General features: G+C 39.4%; 1 protein-coding gene across 1 annotated transcript in view; it reads right to left on the bottom strand.

Moving 5' to 3' along the window:
- Nucleotides 1-6,506, bottom strand: part of arhgap15 (Rho GTPase activating protein 15) — a 741,895-nt gene extending 735,389 nt beyond the window's left edge. Inside the window, exon 1 of the mRNA XM_043694095.2 lies at nt 6,394-6,506. The gene's annotated coding sequence lies outside the window, so the exon portion shown is untranslated. The remainder of the gene's footprint in view (nt 1-6,393) is intronic.
- Between the last annotated feature and the right edge of the window lie 9,785 nt (nt 6,507-16,291).

Raw genomic sequence — 16,291 nt, 5'->3', positions numbered from 1 at the left:
GCTGGTTTGAGGTATAGACAAGATGGATAGCAAGACGCTTTTTCCCAGAGTGGTGGAGTCAATTACTAGGGGTCACAAGTTCAAGGTGAGAGGGGAAAAGTTTAAGAGAAATATGGGTGGAAAGCTCTTTACACAGAGGGTGGTGGGTGCCTGAAACACATTGACAGGAGAGGTGGGAGAGGTGAGCACGAAAGCATCATTTAAGATGTATCTAGACAGATACATGAATGGGCAGGGAGCAGAGAGGTACAGATCTTTGAAAAATAGGCAACAGCTTTAGATAGAAGATCTGGATCAGTGCAGGCTTGGAGGGCCAAAGGGCCTGTTCTTGTGCTGTTTTTTTTGTGCTTTGGTGAGACAAGGCTCCACCCCTTAACATAACCTGTTAAGACTGTTCTTGATTAATCCCCACCTCTCCAAGTCCAGATTAATTCAGTCCCTGAGCATTGCTTCCAATAGTTTCCCTAACGCTGAAGTTAGACTGACTCAAGGAACTTTACACTATGCAGAGATAAGCAGCCCACTTGACTGGCATCACATCCTCAGAGACAGAGAACTTACTGGCATGGTGTAAAGACAATAATCTCTCCCTCAGTTTCAGTAATATGATGGAGCTGGTTGTCAACCTCAGGAAGCAGAGTGGAGTTCATGCCCCTGTTTGTATCAATGGTGCTGAGGTGAAAATGGTTGAGAGATTCAACTTCCCAGGAGTAAATACTACCAACAATCTGTCCTGATCCATCCATGTCTTCACTATGGTCAAGAAAGCACATCAACACCTCTACTTCCTCCGAAGGCCGAGGAAATTCGACATTTCCACAAAAACTCTTATCAATTTTTATAGATGCATGATAGAAAGCATCCTATTTGGATGCTTTACAGGTTGGTATGGTAACTGCTCTGCCCAAGACCACAAGAAATTACAGAGAGCTGTGAACACAGCCTTCATACAAACCAGCCTTCCTTCTATTGTTTCCGTCTACACTTTCTGCTGCTTCCAGAAAGCAGTCAACATAACCAACGAACACCGCCCCACCCCCATCCCGGTTATACTCTCTTCCACCCTCTTTGATGAGGAAGAAGATGCAAATGTTTGAAAACATGAACCAACAGATTCAAAAACAACTTCCCCACTGTTATCAGACTTATGAACAGACCTGTCATAAATTTGAGCTCATCTTTCTCTGCACTTTCTCTGTAGCTGTAACACAAAATTCTGCATTCTATTCTAATGCCCTGATGTACTTAGGTAAGGTATGATTTGTCTGGATAGCAGACAGAACAATACTTTTCATTGTTTCTCACATGTAACAACAGTAATTCTAATCAAATCAAATTAAATCAAATCAAATCAAATCAAAGGAAATCTAACAGCATCATACCTACCTACACCAAATTTACTGCAGTGGTTTGAGAAGGCAGATGTACACCACCTTCTCAAAAGCATGGAGGCCCAGACAGTGACATCCACATATCATGCTGCACCATCAACTGAGGCCTTTAATGGATCAATTGATGCCCACTTAAGACTTAAGACATCCTCCTGTCATTGCTGGTGCTCACCACATTGTGCACATGACAATCATAGAGTCACAGAGTCATAGAGATGTACAGCACGGAAACTCGACCATGCCGATCAGATATCCCAACCCAATCTAGTCCCACCTGCCAGGACCTGGCCCATATCCCTCCAAACCCCTCGTATTCATATACCCATCCAGATGCCTTTTAAATGTTGCAATTGTACCAGCCTCCACCACTTCCTCTGGCAGCTTATTCTATACACAGACCACCCTCTGCGTGAAAACATTGCCCCTTAGATCTCTTTATATCTTTCCCCTCTCACCCTAAATCTTGCCCTCTAGTTTTGGGCTCCCCACCCCAGGGTAAAGACTTTGTCTATTTATCCTATCCATGCCCCTCATAATTTTGTAAACATCTATAAGGTCACCCTTCAGCCACTGACGCTCCAGGGAAAACAGCCCCAGCCTGTTCAGCCTTTCCCTATAGCTCAAATCCTCCAACCCTGGCAACATCCTTGTAAATCTTTTCTGAACCCTTTCAAGTTTCACAACATCTTTCCAATAGGAAGGAGACCAGAATTGCACTCAATATTCCAACAGTGGCCTAGCCAATGTCCTGTACAGCCGCAACATGATCGCCCAACTCCTGTACTCAATGCTCTGACCAATAAAGGAAAGCATACCAAACACATTCTTCACTATCCTATCTACCTGTGACTCGACTTTTAAGGAGCTATGAACCTGCACTCCAAGGCCTCTTTGTTCAGCAACACTCCCTAGGACCTTACCATTAAGTGTATAAGTTCTGCTAAGATTTGCTTTCCCAAAATGCAGCATCTCACAATTATCTAAATTAAACTGATCCAGATCCTGTTGTAAACAGAGGCAACCTTCTTCGCTGCCTTCTGCACCTCCAATTTTGGTGTCATCTGCAAACTTACTAACTATACCTCTTATGCTCGCATCCAAATCCTTTATATAAATGATGAAAAGTAGTGGACTCAGCACCGATCTTTGTGGCACTCCACTGGTCACAGGCCTCTAGTCTGAAAAACAACCCTTCACCACCACCCTATGTCTTCGACCTTTGAGCCAGTTCTGTATCCAAATGGCTAGTTCTCCCTGTATTCCATGAGTTCTAACCTTGTTAACCAGTCTCCCATGGGGAACCTTGTTGAACACCTTACTGAAATCCATATATATCACACCTACTACTCTGCCCTCATCAATCCTCTTTGTTACTTCTTCAAAAAAGCTTAATCAAGTTTGTGAGACATAATTTCCCACACATAAAGCCATGTTGACTATTCCTAACCAGTCCTTGCCTTTCCAAATACATTGACATCCTGTCCCTCAGGGTTCCCTCGAACATCTTTCCCACCACCGACGTCAGGCTCACTGGTCCATAGTTCCCTGGCTTGTCCTTACCACTTTTCTGAAACAGTGGCACCACGTAAAGCAACCTCCAGTCTTCCGGCACCTTACCTGTGACTATCGATGTTACAAACATCTCAGCAAGAGGCCCAGCAATCACTTTCCTAGCTTCCCACAGAGTTCTTGGGTATACCTGATCAGGTCCTGGGGATTTATCCAGCTTTGATGCATTTCAAGACATCCAGTACTTCCCCCACTGCAATATGGACATTTTTCTAGATGTCACCATGTATTTCCCTACATTCTATCTCTTCCACATCCTTTTCCACAGTAAATACTGATGCAAAATACTTGTTTAGTATCTCGCCCATCTCCTGTGGCTCCACACAAAGGCTGCCTTGCTGATCTTTGGGGGGCCCTCTTCTCTCCCTAGTTACCCTTTTGTCCTTAATATATTTGTAAAAACCCTTTGGATTCTCCTTAACTCTATTTGCCAAAGCTATCTCATGTCCCCTTTTTGCCTTCCTGATTTCTCTCTTAAGTATACTCCTACTGCCTTTATACTCTTCTAAGGATTCACTCGACCTATCCTCTCTATACCTGACATATGCTTCCTTCTTTATCTTAAACAAAACCACAAGTAATTACATATACGTTTGCTTGGGGAGTGATGGGATCAATGGGTAGTGGGTGTGGTTCTTTATTCAAAGGCATTCAATACTTGATCACTGGTTCAAGACATAGGAAAGTGCAAAAGTAAACTCAGAGCCACCCATCCCTGCCTTTTCTACCAACCCTGCACCTCTTCCTCAGGACATCTTATTTGTCATCCCTCACCATTGTCCTGGGAACCAGTGATAATACTAGGATGAGTGTTGTACTGGCAACAGCCACCACCATCCCCTTTCAGTATATCTCCTGGCCTGTGATTTGCTGACAGGTCCTCATGATTAAAACTTTCATCCCTTGACTCTTGATCTGAGGGAAGGCTGTCAAGTGCCTGAATAATGAAATTGGCCTTCCTGAAAGCATGTGACATAGGACTCAATGGCTACTTGGGTAATAGATGAGACCTTCATCTCCTTCCTTAAACATTGCCCATAGCTTCTAAAAGTAGAAAACCTTGGCTTAACTTTGACTCAGTTCTGGGGCAAGGACATAACCAAGATATTTAATGTATTCTTTGTATCTGTCTTCAGCAAGGAAGAAGGTACTGCCCAGGTCATGGCATAAAAGGAAGTAGTTCGAACATGTGAAGCATTTAAAACTGATAAACAGGCAGTTTAGATATTGTGTATAAACTGTCAGGAATAGATGAGATACAAATAAATGTACTAAGGGAAGAAATTGCAATGGCACTGGTTACAATTTTCAAGTCTTCCTTTGACATGGGGGATGACTTGGTCATCAGAGAATGGAAAATTGCAAATATTATACCCTTGTTTGAAGAAATGTGCAAATTTGCTCAGCAATTGTATACTAGTCAAGTTGGATTTCATGGTGGGCAAGTTTCTAGAAGTAGTAATTTGGGACAAAAATAGTAGTCACTTTGGAAAATGTGTCCTCATTAAGGAAAACCAACATAGTGTTGTTAAGTAAAATCTTGTTTAATAAACTTGCTGGAGATTTTTATTTGAAGAGTTTACAGATAGGGCTGATGAGAGCAATATTATTGATGTCATGTTAATGGCATATGATACAATGCAGCACTGCAGACTTGTGAGCAAAGTTATAGCTTAAGTTAGAGAACAATAACATTGATACAGAAATTGAGTGATAGCAAAGAGATCTGTGTTTTTGGAAATTTTCATACCAGGGGAAGGTTTGTGGTGAGTTCCCCAAAGGATGGTGTTCTTAAGATGCTCTTTCTAAAATATTACTGATCCAAATTTTGGAGTACAAAAGTTGCAGATGATAAATATTGAAAACATTGTAAACTGTAAGGGAAGTGTAGAACATCAAACATACATGTACAAGTTAGTGGAGTGGGTGGACTTCAATACCGAGTAGTGTAAAATAATTCAATTTGGTGGGAAGAACTATACAGACAATGTGGAATAAAGAGTGCAATTCTAAAAAGGCTCTGGGTGCATATCTGCATAAGTCTTTATAGGTAGTAGGACAGTTTGTACATGTGTTTAAGGATTACAGTATCCTATGCTGAAATGGGACATGGAATACAAAATCAAAAAGGACATATTAAACTTAACATCAACTGTAGTGTTGTATTCAATATTGGATGCAGACATTAGAGAAAGTGCAGAGAAGATTCACAGGAATGGCTTCAGGTCTGAGGAAGTTCACTTACATAGATAGATTGGAGAAGATGAGACTGTTTTCCTTGGATAAGAGAAAGGTGGAAGGAGATATGGTAGAGATAATCAAAATCATGAAGTATCTGGGGACAGGAAATAAGGAAAATATCTTCCACTGGTGAACGGTCTTAGATTGAAAATAATTGGCAAAAAAAAGGGCAAAATTTCTTGATCAGGCAGTGGTTAAGCTCTTTGATGCCCAAGAGTGTGATGAAGGTGGTTTTAAATAAGACAGTCAATAGGAAATTGGATTAATTACTGAAAAGAAATTGCAGGGTTACAGGGAAAAGTTTGAGAAATGGCATAAGATGTATTGCTCATTCGGTGAGCTGGTACAGACACGATAGGCTGAATGGTCGCCTCCTGTGCTTTAACAATTCTGAGATCTAAGCATAAAGCCATCTTTGATTTACTTACAGAGAAAAATAATCTTATCGCAGTCAGCAGGGTATGTCAAAAGATCTGGATGAAACTAGTTTTTATCTGTGAAGGCAGGCAAATGTTAGAAAGAAGTTAATCAAGGACACACATGAGGTAGGTGATATACCTAAAATGGATGCAGCTCTGGGCCTATGCACATTTGGGTCATAGCTACGTCCCTACAATAAGATGAGAGGGAAGCAAATTGAACACAAGCTGCAGAGCAGAACATTTTTAGGTTTGCAAGTAATGTCAAAAGTGAAGACACAGTGTGAAAGTAACGCATGTATTTAGTTTAAAAATAGAAATTCCTCCAGTGGTCATCATATATACATATTTAAACATGAACCATATATTGAAATGTCGATTCAATTTAAATTTATTTGTCTAAGAATATCTGCTTCTGTTTTTGGATTTCACACTCCTTAAATGTAGAAATGCAGATCATCTACTGTAAGTCTAACTTTGCACAGAATATTGAAATGCACAATAACTTCATCAAATGTGACTACATGTGAAATATCTTTTTCTCCACAAGTATATATTGTCCACAGTAACCTTGAAGAAAAAAACACACTTGGCTTTACATCTGTGCCAAAGGCATTGAGCAACATGTGCAACTGAATAAGTCAGCAAATCAGAGAAGAAATAAAATACCCATTCCACAATGATGGCCAGATCCAATGCCATCCACAACATCTGTTAAATGAAAGAAGCCAATAACTGCTGGTTAAAGTTAGATTAAAATAGCATGTTCTTACCTAGTCCTCAGCTTACTTTTGTCTGTTCAAACTGCCATTAGGACACAACGGTTTTGAGAACGTTTTACCAAATAAAGGAACCTACCAGTGGTCACATGCATATAACGCAATAATTGTTGCAAAAAATCTTGCAGGGCGTACGTTGTGGATGAAAGATACAGTGCCTACACACAATCTGCAAAGTTAAACCACATCCTGTTAGTTCAATGTTAATTTTTCTAAAACTGTAGAACAAATAACTACAAAACCCATTAACACTTGTGCTGCACTGTTTTGAAATACTGTGTCACATATAGAATTGAAAAAAAAAACCCTTTGTCAGCTAACAAGAGAAAGCTTTTCTGATGTCATACATATTTATCAATTAAGGTGGAAACTAGGGATTTAGCCTTAATGTGAATGTAAACCTTCTATTGCCACCTGTGGCAACTTCTTCTTTTTCTGATCATATTTAGCAACTGCTGACTAAAATATTTTTTGAACATTTAGATGTTCCAGTTTAATAAGCAGGTTTCATTTTAAAAATGTAGAGTTATATTTGCATGAATAATAATGTTACTTGCCCTTGCTGTAACAGGTTGTATCTTTGAACAGAACTTAATCCAGGCAAGGATCATAGGAAATACAATTAGGAGTAGGCCATTCAGCCCCTTGAATCTGCCCTACAGTTCCATAAGGTTATGGCTGAACTGACTGTGGTCTTCACTTTTGTGCCCATCACCCTTATTATAAAGTCATATAATCATCGAGCTATACAACATGGAAGCAGACCCTTCGATCCAACTCATCTATGCTGGCCAAATATCCTAAATTAATGTTGTCCCATTTGCCAGCATTTGGCCCATATCCCTCTAAACCCTTACTACCCACCCAGATGTCTTTTAACTGATGCTATTGTACCAGCTTCCACCACTTCCTCTGGTCACTCATTCCATACATGCATCACCATCAGCGGGAAAGTCACTCCTTAGGTCTCTTTAAATAGTTTTCCTCTCACCTTAAACTTATGCCCTCTTGTTTTGGACTCCCCTACCCAGGGGAAAAGAGCTTGTCTATTCACCTTAACCCTCATGATTTTGTAAACTTCAATAAGGTTATTCCTCAGTCTCCAACACTCCAGGTAAAACAGCCTCAACCTATTCAGACTATCTCCATAGCTCAAATCCTCCAAACCTGGCAACATCTTTGTAATTTTTTTCTGAACCTTTTCAAGTTTCTCATGTTAATCAAAAAATGGCACTGAATTGATTATATTCACTGACCCAGTCTGAAAAGGAGAATTCCAAAGTTCAAAACTCCTCTGAGAGAGAGAAAAAAAATTCTCCTAATCTTCAAAATACTTTTATTTTTAAATTGTATCCCTGACCCGATTGTAATTTAATATTGAGGGGCTGTCAAAAACATGACCAAATTGTCTTTTGTATGATACTAAGAAACACTAGTTTTGAAAAACTGTTAGAGGTTTAACAGAAGCGAATTGCGTTAAACTGCCAAATGAGCAAAAATCACTTTAGAGGCCCATCAAAATCCTCAAAACAGTCATCAGGTTAAACAATACCAAGGGAAGAAAAGAGAAGTCAAAAATTCAGTTCTGATAAATTAACAGCTTTTCTAAACAACTTCCATGGAATCTCAGGAATGGAACTGCAAAGTGTAAAAAGATAGTAACCTGGAACAATAAGGGCATAATGAAAGAAATTGAAGATAGTTATAGCAAAGTATGTTTCCCCTGTGGGTGTATGTCTTTTCCTATCCCCTCCCTTTTTGTTCTTGTCATGGTATATGATAATCATTTGTAACAGCTTTCAGTCCTGCAGAGAATGCACAACTGAAACTTTAACTGATCTGTACACATGCTAACAGTATTTCTATTCTGTTTGTTTTTACACCAAATTACCAACCTCTGCCATTTTTTGACTTTATAAATGCTATATAATGGCCCGTTTACTTTCAGATTTAAATGTAGAACAGCGTAGGAACGGGTCCTTCGGCCCACAAATATGATGCTGAATTAAACTGATCCCTTCTGTCTGCCTTTGGTCCATATCCCTCCATTCCTTGAATATTCATGTGCTTATCTAAAAGTCCCTTCAACACCCTTATTTTATCTGCCTCCACCACCACTCCTGGTAGTGCATTCCAGACTCCCGCCACCCTCTGTGTAAAAAGCTTGCCCCTCACATCTCCTTTGACCTCTTCCCCCTCTCACCTTAAATGCATACCCCCTAAAATTAGACGTTTCAACTCTGGGGAAAAGACTCTAAATGTCAACTCTACCTATGTATCTCATAATTTTATAGACTTCTGTCAAATCTCCCTACAGCCTATGCCGTTACTGAGAAAACAACTGGAGTTTAACTAGCCTCTCCTTATAGCTCATTAAAGTTGGTATGGCCAAACACCTAATGAGTCAAATGATTTTACGTAGAGAAATAGAAGCAAAGCCCAAATCTCCATAATTGTATCCTCTCAGTATATAATTTCTGACTTAGTCTTTCCACACCAATGCTCAGTCCCTCCCACCTCTCATCCTCACCCAGTATAAATTCAACTCTGTTTTCCCACAGTAAAAACTAATCTTAATCAGAATTAGTCTTCTGAGGAACGGCCTTTCTATTATTACTGAGGATAAATCGCTCAACTGCACATATATTTATCAGGGCAACGTTTAAAACAGTGGTCTGGAATTTAAGAGAAATATGTAATTTTAGAAAAAGTTAAAGGATTTTCATTTATATAGATCCTTTTATAATCTCGGGATTACAAATTTATACTCCAATAATTATACACGCATTGAAGGCCATACTGTCGGACAAATAAAATCATGGTAGCAGGAGGAGTGAAACAGGAAGATTCGTTGTCACCTGTTTTATTCAATACTCTTATCCAACAGTATTAGACCTCCAATTATCAATGCATTTTAGTTCTTCTATTTCATTACTCTTGGGAATTAAGGTACTCCTACTTATCTTAAGACAGTCGGGTATTACCCCTGTTTTAATCCACAAGGAATAAAATATCAAAAGTTCGGTAATATGCTCATTATAAAGTGCCTTTAAGGTTTAATAATCCATGCCATCTGGCTCTGGTACAGTCTTGAGGTCTATCCTCCCCAATGCTTGTTCTACCTCCATAAGGCTTATTGGCTGAATCAACAATTGTCCTCGAACTATACCTTCATAATTAGCAAATTCACAATGTTAGCTTTATTATTTGGCAGCGATAATTTACTTGAAAACACTTCCTCAAGTCCATCCTTCTTAAGGCGATGCACATTATTTGAGGGGGCTCCCATAAGCTCCCTTGTCAGTTGCTATCGTTTCCATCAAAACATCATCTGCATTTCCTGAAATCTACCTTTCTTCTTTGTATAATGCTGTTTGGCATTATTTCTAGAGGTTTCTTTTCCATCTAATTTATTATATACTTTATTCTGAACTATTTTACCCTTATTCTTGCGGCCCTTCCTTATCTTTCTGAAGATTTGTTCAGTAACGGTTTCAGTTTATACTAAATTTTCTGCCGTACTACTGTGATGTTTTCTTTTACTAATATCATTCTCCAGCTGTTTTAATAATTCATTAATAGGTCATAAAACATTTTGAAGCATTTTAACTATTTGAAAGAGTGCCTCTGTTGGAATACAGGAAGCTGGGGACAATTAGCAACAGCAATAGCTGACAAACAACAGTGAGGTCCCTGAATAGACAGCCTTTTGCTCATTGAGATATAAGAAATGATTAGGACACCTCTTTGACTCTTTTTCGAATTGCAGCAAGGGACTTTCTACATTCACCTGAGAGGACAGAAGGGGCCTCCTGCTTATCATCTCATTTAAAACTTGCACCATAGACAATGGAGGGTTTTCTCAGAATTACAATGAAATTCTAGATTCGCTAGAGTCATAGAACAGAGCAGTACGGAATCAGACCCTTCAGTCTAAGTTGTCAAAGCCAACCAGATATCCAAAAGTAATCTAGTTCCATTTGCCAGCATTTGGGCTCATATCCCTCTGAACCCTTCCTATTCATATACCCATCCAGATGCTTTTTAAATGTTGTAATTGTATCATACACACATCACCCTCTGTGCAAAAAAGCTGCCCCTTGCGTTCCTTTTAAATCTTACCCCTCTCACCTTAAATCCTTCAATATCCTTTTTCCACACTATAAGTAATCTAATCTAAACTCATCCTGAACTAGTGATCATCTCCCCATTGGAGAGTTATGAGTTGCTATCAATTGTTCTTTGTTGACAACTTAGTTGTCTTGCTCCTGGTTGCTGTGTAATAATGTTGTGTGATAATCATTGGTGTTTTCTTAAATAAAACAGAAAATCCTGGAGAAACTCAGCAAGTCTGATAGCAACTGTGGAGAGATAAATAGAGTTAATGTTTGAATCCGATATGATTCCTCTTTAGAACTGAAAAGGGTTAAAGAATGGTGGGTTTTAGGCTGTTGTTGGGGGTGGGAGTAGGAGCGAGTGGAACTAATGGTGACAATGCCAAGAGCAAATGCTGACTGGCTGAATTTCAGCAAAGCTTAAATGTGTAATGGTACTGAGAACTTACATTCTGTTAGAAGTGGCCACTGTTGTTTACCACATTGCCATCGTCATTTGCCATTGTGTTGAGTCTTTGCTATCAGAATGGTATTTGTTCCTGATGCAGCAATACTTAATTCCCAAAGCATAAGAAATAGATATGGATAAAGTAACACTGAAACGTTTAACAGATATTTAGTACAGCTATATGCTTCTGTAATTGGGTAAATAGAAAGCTGTTTTGATACAGACCGTAACTAATTGCCATTGGCATGTCATGATTCAGTTAGCTCCAGTTAACATAGAAATTGAAACTGTTATGCCCTCAGGTTTCCTGTGATGTTAATGCTGGTGATATTATGAGCATGTTGCGTGATCCTGCATACTAGCTGTGAGAAGCAACACAACAGTGCAAAAAACTCCACTGCTAACTTAGCCTCGCTCCACACCTGTCCCTTGTTGTGGACCCAGGCTATTGCTTCCCCTGATGAGTCTTCGCCCTCTTGGAGAGCTACAGCCCCAGGTGACAGCTCCAGCCGCTGCAATTACACTGTTGAGGCAACTGGGCTACTGATTGGCTGCTGGGTTTAAAGGTTATCCGTGCCAGTGGTGACCACTTTAATTGACCGCTGCTGGGAAAATACCTTTACATCCTCTCCAGCCCCAAAATCTTTTATAGTATTCCACTTGCATCATTAACATTGAACAGTGACCTTTTTTCAAACCTTTTTCTAAACCTTCTTATTCCATTTTCTGCACTCCCTGCACCTCAAGAAGCTTGAGGAACTAATATCCAATAGCATATTCTGTTCTTTTCTATGTCCCACATGTCCTCTATGCTTTCTTGCTGTAGAATGGCAGCTTCTGGTAACAGTTAGACTTTAGGCTGTATCACACACAAGGACTTGACAGTAGCAGCAGTGAAGGATGAGAACATTGACTTTCTGAGTGTGAGACTTTTGTAAACCTTCTGCAAATTTTCACCCTGCAAAATTTGCTTGCACTGGTTGATTGCTAAAAGTTGAACATTTAGTTTCTTAGCCTCACTGAGGTGATTAGATTGTTTCAGTTCTTACTGAGTTCTTTCCTTTTCAAGCTCACTCCAATTCTCACTAAAAAGGGAGGGCCTCAACCGGGACCTTGGGTTCATGTCACATTAAAGGTGACCACCATTGCACTATACACACACACAGATACTCCTACACACGCGCACTCTCACACACACATACAGGCACTCCTATACATACATACACACGGACACACATATACACAGACGAGCACACAGACACCCACACACACCCTTACAGACGCACACACTCCCACACTCACACATGCATCCCCTCACAGACTTAAGACACTCTGCACTCACTACACACACACACACATACACTTTCTTACACTCACAACCCCAAACCCAGACAGAGACACACATACACAGACAGACAAAGACATATATTTTGTGCAGTGAATTTGTACTTGCAGGGTTACATTGTATTTTGCTCAACAACTGCATTCATGTAGAACTCTGGGCTCAAAAACTGCATGAATTCATGTAAAACTCGATTATCTCACTTTTTAGATTAGGATCAATCTGAACATCATGGCATAGGCAGAGAACACAGGGGCTAACACCTTTAACATATTGTCTAGCTATCATCATTGTTAACAGCTAACCTGAGAATGCAACTTTTTAAAAAAAGGTTTTGTGATTTATACATGAAAGAAGTGAAACTATCATGATATTCTAACAGATGAAAGGCTTGACAGACAATCAATTTTTCAATGTATAAGTTCAGTTACATCACACTGTATATTTTTGCTATAAATTCTGTGTTAGGATTGATCCCTCCACTACCACCTGATGAAGGAGTGACGCTCCAAAAGCTAGTGTGCTTCCAATTAAACCTGTTGGACTATAACCTGGTATTGTGTGATTTTTAACTTTGTACACCCCAGTCCAACACCAGCGTCTCCAAATCATTCTTTCTTTGTAACTGTGTGCTGAAAGAGCAAACCACTGTCTGAAACACCCTCTGGTAGCTATTGTTTTCTTTTGTTGGTGTTTTCTGTTCCTGCAATTTTCAGCTTCTGTATTTAAACGAAGAAGAGGGTCTTCTCCATTTTCTTGTAACACTGGGGCTGGTGTTTCTGTAGCGTCTGCCAACCAGGGAATGATTAAGACAATATAAGCAGGTCCATTCAATAAAGAATCATAATGAAAAGGAATCAGGTACGAGATTTCTGAAATCTCACTTCCATTATAGTAAATGCATATGACCACTTATATTTTAGTATCTCAGTTTCATAACGGGATAGAAGGCATTGTAAAGATCCCTAGCCTCAATCCAGAATGATAGATAATTTCATTTCTGTATCTACTTTGAAAATGACTTTATTTTTACTGCCATTTACCCTTATCTCTGCATCATAGAGTTCAGTAAAAACCAAAAGATTTGCAGATGCTGTAAATCAGAAACAAAAACAGAAATTGCTGGGAAAGCTCAGCAGGTCTGGCAGCATCTGTGGAGAGAAATCAGAGTTAATGTTTCAGGTCTAGTGACCCTTCCTCAGAACTGTAGAGTTCAACCTTTGTGTCTGTACCATCCAAAGGTTCAACGTTTGCTCTCAGCCTGCTACATCTCCTGATTGCTTTCCATATATATTGTTGTGGACCTTCTTCTAGCTTTCTAAATTTTCAATTTTGGCTGTTCCAGTCTATGATGCAGTCCATAAATCAGAATTGAAGTCTGTCATTCACTAGCTCCTACTAATGCTCAGCTTTATGTCCGGTATTTATGACTGCTAGCTGCAGGTTGTATGGCTCTTGTCATCATTACCACTATATAGTAATATGTGATCTACACCCTTGCCAGTGAACAGTAACAGGCTTTAATGAATAAAATGGCATAGAGAAGATACCATTGAATATAATGCCATAGAAGAGAAGACATCTTATCAAGACCCTAATTCATAATGTATTTTTAATGGGAGATCCAGACTATACTCTACATTTCCTTCTTCCATTATGTTGAAAGCAAAAGTTTGTCTTTTGCTAAAGCCACCTTAGCTGCTTACTTTATCTGAACATGATGAGGGAGGAATGGTGATGATTCAAAACTTTCAGAACCATAGAATTTCATTCCAGATTATTTGTGACCAACTGTAACCCAGTAATAAAAAGATAAGAGCAGGTGGCATGAGGTATGCATCTACATTAGCACATTATTCGGATATGGGTGTTAACTGGTCTTTTGCATAATTTGGAATTGCATAATTTAACAGCAGAAAGTGTTGGCAGGTATTTCTTAAACAACAAAACCAATTGAGGGAATTTGTGTGTTGTAATGTGACAGCTTAAAATACACGCAAGTGAGTTTTTTTGTCCAAATTGTCTCACTGAAACATTGCAGGAAATCCCAAGACAGCTTGCAAGAAACCAAAAGCAATTTTACAGATAAATTTCAAATCAGGTTTATAGTACACGAATTACATTTTAAGAAACTCAAAAAATGCAGTTTGGCTAACTAAATTGACTCCTGTCATGCACAGTTAACATCAAGGAAACTTTAGTCAATGGCAGAAGGCCTTTTCATGCCAAGTGGCAGTATTCAGCACATGTTGCACAATTTGCAGTCTAAGTGCATAAATTCACAAATTGTGACATTAAATCTCATGTCCAATGGCTTAAGTGATGCTTTTCCGTTTCTGAGCCACAATCAATAACTGCTGCTCTGAAACTTGTTTTGACAATGACAGATTCAAAATATCCTGAGTGTCAAAGTTATCAGTTTACATTTTGTTGTCTAAATTGGCAGCAATATTACTGTATAGCTTTGTTTCAATTTGAGCTTTCAGCATATACGGCTCTTCAATGGGACACAGCTCCTCCCTTAGAATGTATAATGTTCAATGTATCTTTTATAAGGACTGTAAATGTGGAAACAAATTCAGCAGAGGAGATAGAAACTTAAGCTTTAAATTTAACAAAATTTTGGTGTGTACCACTGAGAAGCGTGGAAGATGGATATTTGTGTGATGGGAACACAACCACCTGCAAGTTCCTGTCCAAGCCACTCACCTGCCTGACTTGGAAATATGTTGCCATTCCTTCAGTGGTATTGAGTCAAAATCGTGGTACTCCCTCCATAATGGCATTGTGGTCTACCTATTATGCAAGGACTGCAGCAGTTCTAGAAGACAGCTGATCGTCATCCTCTCGAGGGCAACTAGGCAAGGGCAATAAATGCTGGGTCAGCCACTGATGCCCATGTCACTCAACCATGACAACCAAGTGAATAATTTTTTTAAAAACTCGATCATTGATTAAGTTAATTTGAAGGTTTTTTTAGAAAAGGTAACACTTAAAGAGATCGAAGAGTGTGATGCTGGAAAAGCACAGCCAGTCAGGCAGCATCTGAGGAGCAGGAGAATTGACGTTTCGGGCATAAACCCTTTATCGAGCTTTTGCTCCAAACATCAATTCTCCTGCTCCTCGGAAGCTGCCTGACTGGCTGTGTGTTTGCAGTACCACAATCTTCGACTCTGATCTCCAGTAGTCTTCACTTTTGCCTAACACCTAAAGAAAGGCAGATATTGTACTTTCAGCTGATCATAACTCCAACTTGAATGAAGTGAGGTCAGCGTGACAGTAACTTCAGTTCTCCTGCTAGCGTGCCTTGAATTGTTCATTTAATTAGATTCATTTGGATAGATGACACATCTTACATGTTAAGCAAAACCTTTTGAAATTAAGTTTTAAAAAAATCTCATTATTACTGAATTTGTCGTGCACAACCCAGGAGGGATTGTTTTAATCAAAGTTTGCACATTTACGCTTATTGGCATAATGGAAATAAAAGCAACAAAAGATCCAGAAACATGGAGGAGGGCAGTCAGTTTCTCCAGAGAGAAAGAGTAAAAAGATATGTTTGATGTAATTCCTCGGTAGGACTGACAAGGAATCGACAGTAAACAGCGTTTAAATATCAGAACAAAGAGTAATAAATAAACACAGATGAATGCAGTTAACTGTAATATCTTTAAAGGAAACAAATTGTTTGAGGGGCAATTTGTGTTCTATTGACAATGTAACTGACACAAGAATCCTGAATTAGTGGTGCTGGAAGAGCACAGCACTTCAGGCAGCATCCAAGGAGCTTCGAAATCGACATTTCGGGCAAAAACCCTTCATCAGGAATGAAGGGCTTTTGCCCGAAACGTCAATTTCGAAGCTCCTTGGATGCTGCCTGAACTGCTGTGCTCTTCCAGCACCACTAATCCAGAATCTGGTTTCCAGCATCTGCCGTCATTGATTTTACCCCACAAGAATCCTGAAGCCTGGGTTGCTGCTCAATTG

Source organism: Chiloscyllium plagiosum, unplaced genomic scaffold (assembly GCF_037043375.1).
Source record: "Chiloscyllium plagiosum isolate Xiang-an unplaced genomic scaffold, Cpla_swu_hap1 HiC_scaffold_7, whole genome shotgun sequence".
NCBI lineage: Eukaryota > Metazoa > Chordata > Chondrichthyes > Orectolobiformes > Hemiscylliidae > Chiloscyllium > Chiloscyllium plagiosum.
This window is presented reverse-complemented; position numbering and strand designations above follow the sequence as displayed.